At 38.4% G+C, this 7,163-nt stretch overlaps 1 non-coding gene across 1 annotated transcript; it reads right to left on the bottom strand.

Moving 5' to 3' along the window:
- Positions 1 to 5,832: 5,832 nt before the first annotated feature.
- Positions 5,833 to 5,965, bottom strand: LOC125131875 (small nucleolar RNA SNORA22). Its single transcript, XR_007136055.1, has one exon. It is a non-coding gene; the product is annotated as a small nucleolar RNA SNORA22 (small nucleolar RNA).
- Positions 5,966 to 7,163: the final 1,198 nt, after the last annotated feature.

Genomic DNA, 7,163 nt, shown 5'->3' with positions numbered 1-7,163 from the left:
TGGTGGAAAAACTAGGACTCAGGGGAGTGACGAGGAGATGAAGGGAGCCGGGAGAAAGAAGAGTCAGAAAGGGTTGTGCAAGAACCTCATCAAGAAGCACCAAAAAGCTGAAACAAAGGTAAGAAGAGACAGGAGATACCCTGAAGAAACCGTGCTCCAGAAAGACTGAAGAAGCTGCAGAGCGTAAGAATGATGCTAAGCTTACACCATGGGTATCGTTATTCACAAAGACCCATTAGTGGCAGGAATCATCTCCATTTGACATTATTTCAAGTATTGACTTCCACTGGCTCACTACCAGCATTCACTGGTAACTCGTTCCTAGGTCTAGTAAGTCTCTATAGTCAAAACAGTAATACCTAAACCATTAATATGGCTGCTCTTCTATAGCTTGATTCAGCAACAAGTCCACTTTCACAAAATATTAATCATTCCTAAGGCTGGAAGCAGGGAAATAGAACACTAAATACTGCTCATCATTTTTTCCCCCAACAAATATGTATCAGGCCCTTACAATGTGCAAAATTAAGAAGAAAGAGTAATCTCTCTTCTTACCTTCTCCATCCTCATTTGAGAGGAAAAAAAAAAAAAAAAAAAGGGAAGAGAAGAGCAGAGGACCCTAGGCCTTGATTTTGCAATCTAGTTTAAGAGGCAGATACCTATCGAAGCAGGAAAACGAAGAGAAAATGATGCTGAAAGTTCAGAAGGACAAGTGATTGAAATCAGGGATAGAGAAGCCTGTACTGGAGACAGTGGCATTTGGTATGAACATTGACAACTGGGAAATTAAAACAGAGAAAGGACCTTCTAGCCTGGAGCCATGTTGCACCAGACGGCTATTGTCAACCACTAAGAAAAGATTAAGCAAAGAGCCTTTGGGTGGGAGGGGTCTGAAGTGATATTTTACCCAAGGGGATTCCACTGGAAGGATAAGAAATCCTTATTCTTCCTTGAGGCCCTGCAATAGGAATTCTTTATATAATTGCTTCCACTAACAGAAAGGAACAGTTTTGTTCTGGTTCTTCTGCTACAATAAGGAAATTAGATTTTTTCTTTTTTTCTTTTAACTGTCTGACTCCAGGTCTCACCCCGACCCCACAATCCCCACTCAACCATCTTTTTCTGAGCATCTACTTCGTGCCAGGCAGGATGATGAACGATGCTCAGAAAAAGATGAAAATTACATACATTCTCCCTCTCCAGATTTCAAAGACTCATGAGAGGCATACAAAGAAATCACGGTACCTAAGATGCATGTCTGAGTTAAATCCATGGAGATAGAGTGTAAACTTAAGTAACCATACCTTGGGGGAAGGAAGATCTTGAGGCCAGCCTGGCCTGAGACACATCACAGACAGGGGATTTGCCAGTAAGGGGTGGGATAAACATTAAAGAGCAATTGGGGGGAATATTTGAAGCATATTAAAGGCCAAATGAGTTTAAAACAAAGTGGTGAGTTTGGTGAGTCGATAGCACACCTCTCAGGACTGGAGATTTGCTGAGAAGCTAGAGGGAGATGGGGTACCTTGAATGTCATGTTAGGGAGCCTGGGCTCCATCCTGTAATTGGGGGGCAAATCCTCCTTCCTTCAGATCCGAAGTGTGACTTGCTAAATAGGAATTTCTGGGCCCTACTTCAGAGTGTAGAATTAAACTGAGATTTACTCTGTTTTAATTACCAAAGCAGAGAACGAAGAGATGTTACTACTCAAGAAATCATATTAATTCTAAATAAAAATTATGCAAAAGCACACATTGAAAAGTCAACATTTAATAACTTACATCTAATAACTTTATTTTCAGCTTAAATCAGGATTTCTCAACCTTAGCATTATTGGTATTTGGGGAAAATTCTTTTGTTGTGGGGGCTCCTGTGACTACAGGATATATTATTCCTGGCTTCTACCAGCTCCATGCCGGCAGCCCCTCCCTAAGTTGTGATGGCCAAAGATGTTTTCAGACACAGACAAATGTCCCTGGGGGAGAAAACTTCCTTGACTGAGAACCAGTAGTTTAAATGGGAAAACTCATGTTTTAAAAACTGAACAGTAAAAATTTCTATATTGATTTGTGTTGAAGGAAAAGTGATAGTTCTGGTATTACAAATTTGCTTCTAAAAACATAACATTTTCATGAGGAGCTAAAATAGAAAACAATTATATGTTTCAAAGTTAGCTATTGCTTATTCTTTCTGAATTGATTTCCCCAAATGAAAAAAAAAATGGAAATGATAATACCCTTTACAACACTATGATGTCAAGTAAGATAACAAAACCTAATACATATCAAAAGGCTGAAATACATAGCAGGTGCACAAAAAAAAAAGAAAAAGAAAAAAAGGTAGTTCAATTTTTTCTTTCCTCATGGACCTATGGTGGCTTTTTCTGTTTTGTTTTCTTTGGTTGTCTCATGTTTTTTTCTTGTATGTTTCAGCATAACTTTGGTTCCATAGATTTATATTAAGACTATGTAAAGTGATATTCATGTCTAAAACAAACCAGAATCTAGATTTGGCTGTTTGTGGAAATTTCTTGCTTTTAATTTTAAGGGATACCCAAAGAGAGAGAAAAAAAGGGTGAGGAGTGAGGGCACACTAGGAAGGAGAGCATTTCTAGCTCCTGCTGCAGCCCTGACAGATAATTTTTTTAGAGAAGTTAGAAAAGAAACTAGAGGAACCACCTTCAGAAAAGACTGTAAAAGACTCAGGGTACAGGAGGTCCCGTTGTGGCACAGCGGAAACGAACCCAACTAGTATCCATGAGGATTAGGGTTCCATCCCTGGCCTTGCTCAGTGGGTTGGGGATCTGGCATTGCCGTGAGCTGTGGTATGGGTCACAGATGTGGCTCAGATCCCATGTTGCTGTGACTGTGGTGTAGCTCATATTCCACCTCTAGCTTGGAAATTTCCATATGCTGTTGGTTCTGCCCTAAAAAGCAAAAAGCAAAAAAAAAAAAAAAAAAAGACTCAGGGTATAAGAAATGCTAAACTGACACCATGGATGGCATTTTTCAAAAAGATCTTCCCACACTCTTCATTGGTAGAGGGACTTCCCTGCATGCAATGTAATTTGGAGTATAGCTTTCCCACTGGGATACTGCTTACCTTCACTGGTCACTCATTCCCGGGTGCTATAAGCTTTCATAACTCTCCCACCCAAAATATTAATAACTAAACTTTAAGGATAAAAGGGCCCCACTATCCAAGGGAAAAAGGGTCCCAGTTTGGTTCAGTAACAAAGTCATACTGTAATGGAGCTTTTATGTCTTTAGATCCAATCAATCTTCAAACCCCAGACTGACATATTTAACTGTCTAGTGGGTTTTTCTACAAGGGCCTCAAATCTAGTAAGTTCAAAACAGGGCTCACCTTCTCTCCCCAGAACCTGGTCCACCTCCCGAGTCACCCATCTCAGTGATGATTCTAATTTCTCCTACTCCCTACTCATCTCTACCACTCATCTCTACTCTGACCCCAAACTTGTCAAGTGTTACCTCCCCTTTTTTTCCCTTATCCTACAGATTGAATAAATTAAACTCTGTTGATTCTGTTTCTCAAGTGTCTTTTACATCTGTGTCTTCCTTCCATTCCCCTTTGACATGTTGTCATGTTTAACTAGCAGTACCCTCCTAGTTGCTTTCCTGCCTTCAATCCTGCCCCCTCCAATCTAGTGAACACAGTATAGATCTTTTTTCTAAAGAGCACATATTCTTTTGCCTCCTTGTCCCACTTAAAACTTTTCCCTGGTTTCCTCATTGCCTTTGAAAAAAGTCCATGCTTTTAATACAAATGCCTTGGCTACTTCCCCAGATGGATTTCTTGGCACCAACAATCTTAAACCCTCTTGCACCAGGGTCACTGCACCCATCACCCATAAACACACAAAGTAAACATCGGTCACATGGAAGTACTTTAAGTTCTCCCAAACACCACACTCTCCTTGCTTCTACTCCTCCCCACCCCTAACCTTCCTGCAGTTTATTCTCTCCTGCTCTGTTAAGTTCGGTTTGGATAGCATTCCTGTTTATTGGGTAAAAATGGCCTGTCTATGTGCATATACTTCAGTACAATTAGTAAAATGCTAGAATTCATTTCTGTTTTTTCATATTCTAATAACACACTGCATATGAAGATGTATGCAATTTCTGCTCTGTTCTTTCATATTAGGATGAAATTAAGTTTGAAACAAGACTTCTGATTAAGTTTGTGTCAGTCCCAGATTTATGTTTCATCTCCATAATCTCAACTATAAATAAAGAGATTAACTTAAAACGTTAAATCGACCAGTGATTTTACCAGCAAAATGGGTTGACTCAGGTGCAGCAAAGAAGTGCAATTTGGGACATGCAGCATGGTGACCCCATGCAAGCCCAGCAAAACAAAAGAGAAGAAATTATTTTATAGAGAAGGGGAATTTGGGAGCTGTTATAAACACAAGGTTCATTGGAGGAAACTTTGAAGTAGAGTGGCTTTTGATTGGCTAAGTTGTGAGTGTCTCTCATCAGCTACACTGTTGCCAGGAAAGGAGAAAATCTTCCTCCTTTTGGCAGTAGTGTCACTTCCTGCCACAGATTCGAGGTATATCTCTTCACTTGGGATTTGTATTGACCTTAAGTAGTATATGTATGACAGCTCTTTCTTTTGGCTTCCTGACTCTTTTTTTATTTATTTAGTTTTTATTTTATATTGGAGTATAGTTGATTTAGAATATTGTGTTAGGGAGTTCCCGTCGCAGTGGTTAACGAATCCGACTAGGAACCATGCGGTTGTGGGTTCGGTCCCTGCCCTTGCTCAGTGGGTTAACGATCCGGCATTGCCGTGAGCTGTGGTGTAGGTTGCAGACTCGGCTCGGATCCCACGTTGCTGTGGCTCTGGCGTAAGCCTGGGGCCACAGCTCCAATTCGACCCCTAGCCTGGGAACCTTCATATGCCACGGGAGCAGCCCAAGAAATGGCAAAAAGACAAAAAAAAAAAAAAAGAATATTGTGTTACTTTCAAGTGTACAGCAATATATATCCCTTCTTTTTCAGATTATTTTCCCATACAGATTACCATAGAATGTTGAGTAGAGTTCCCTGTGCTATACAGTAGGTTCTTGTTGATTAACCATCTTATATATAATCGTGTATGTATGTTAATGCCAAACTCCTAATTTACCCCCTTCACCTTTCTCCTTTGGTAACCATAAGTTTGTTTTCAAAGTCTGAGTTTGTACCATATAAATTAGTTCATTTGTATTATTTTTAGATGCCATATATAAGTGATATCATTTGTCCTGACTTCATTTTAATGAGGTTTCCCTTTATTAATTCACAAAGTCAATAGGTTCATATTACTTTTTTTAATTTTTTTTTTTCATTTTCAGCCACACCTGCGGAATATGGAAGTTCCCAGGCCAGGGATCAAATACAAGCTGGAACTGTGACCTATACCACAGCTGTAGCAACACCAGATCCTTAACCCACTGCACCACAATTGGAACACCTGTATTTTTTTTTTAAGTGGCCTAAAAGGAGTCCACAATAGCCTCTATTAGGACATCAGCAAGTTTTTAGTACAAATAGACAGTTCTGGCCACATCTATAAGTGTTTCCTTGTCCATTTCTTCACTACCTTTTACTTGTTCCAAAAAAACTGAAGTGCCTTTTCCTTTGCAATTTTCAGTCCTCCTGTTATTCTTCTGGGATGAAGACCCTAATAATAAACACACAATCACAAAACTACCTCAGCACTAGAGTTCTTCAATTAGGTACAACTATAGTTCATGACAAAGTAAAAAAAAAAAAAAATTAAGGGATACTCTGGATCAGTCATACCCTTTAATATAGGTCAATATAATGTGCTAACTTTCTGAATACATTTAAGAGGATGAAAATTCCCTTCAGTGCATGGGAAAAGAACAGAAATTGCTTTAGCACAGTGTCAAAGCCAAGGAAACTATAAAGCCATCTTTAATGTGATCCTCCATTTTTAAACATAGATTTCAGTCGTGTTAAGTATACTCACATTGCTGTGCTATGGATCTCTAGAACTTTTTCATCCTACAACACTGAAACTGTATACCCACTAAGTATTAATCCCCCTCCCTCTCCCTAGCCCTTGGCAACCGTCTTTCTACTTTTTTTTCTGTGAGTTTGACAACTTTATGTACTTCCTTGTAAGTGAAATCGTATCACATTTGTTCTTTTGTGAATGTTTTATTTTAGCACAATGTCCTCAAGGTTCGTCCATACTGTACTATGTGACATAATTTCCTTCTTTTTAAGGTGGCATAATATTCCATTGAATGTATATACCACATTTTCTTTATCTACTCACCTGTCAGTGAACCTTTAGGTTGCTTCCACCTCTTGGCTATTGTGAATAGTGCTGCAATGAACATGGGTGTGAAATATTGCTTTGAGATCCAACTTTGAATTGTTTTGGACATTGAGGGTTTTCAACTTTATATGTGTATTAGTTGGGCTTTTCTCTTTTCACTTAATGTTATATTTGTGCAATACAACCATATTGTTTTGATATAGCTTTAGATTATTCAATTCCTTTGCTCTATGCTATATGATATTTTATATTTTTTCCAAAATTCATTTTCCTATTCTAGTATTATAGGTATATGATCCAGTTTGGGACTATTACAAACAGCCCACTAAGTACCTTCTTATTCAGTTTTCTTAGTGAATATGTGCAAGAGTTTTTCTAAGACAGATACCCTAGAGTAGAATTGCTGGGCCATCAATATGTATATATTCAATTGTACTAAATAATTAAAATTTAATTTTCAAAGAGATTGTACCAACTTACATTCTTACCACAAGTATATGAGAGTTTGCAGTGCTGCACACCCTCACCAATATTTGGTGTGACCCCCTGTTAAATTTTTACTGACCTTGTGGGTGTGTGATAGTAACTTATTTTGCATTGTCCATTTTGCCTAGAAATCTCACAAGTCAAGAAAGGCCATCAGTCACTTCCATCTTGCCTATGATGTTTTTTTAAAAAATTTAGAAATGCCAAACACAAAAATATTGTATCATGCTATTTACATAATTACATTTTTTTAAAAAAAAATAATCATTTTTTAATTTGTAAATAAATTGTCATTTACATTACAAGCAGTGTGATCCTCCGGGAATGGAATGCAAGTTTAAGGTCTTACAGGCAGTTCC

This window comes from Phacochoerus africanus, chromosome 7 (assembly GCF_016906955.1).
Source record: "Phacochoerus africanus isolate WHEZ1 chromosome 7, ROS_Pafr_v1, whole genome shotgun sequence".
NCBI lineage: Eukaryota > Metazoa > Chordata > Mammalia > Artiodactyla > Suidae > Phacochoerus > Phacochoerus africanus.
This window is presented reverse-complemented; position numbering and strand designations above follow the sequence as displayed.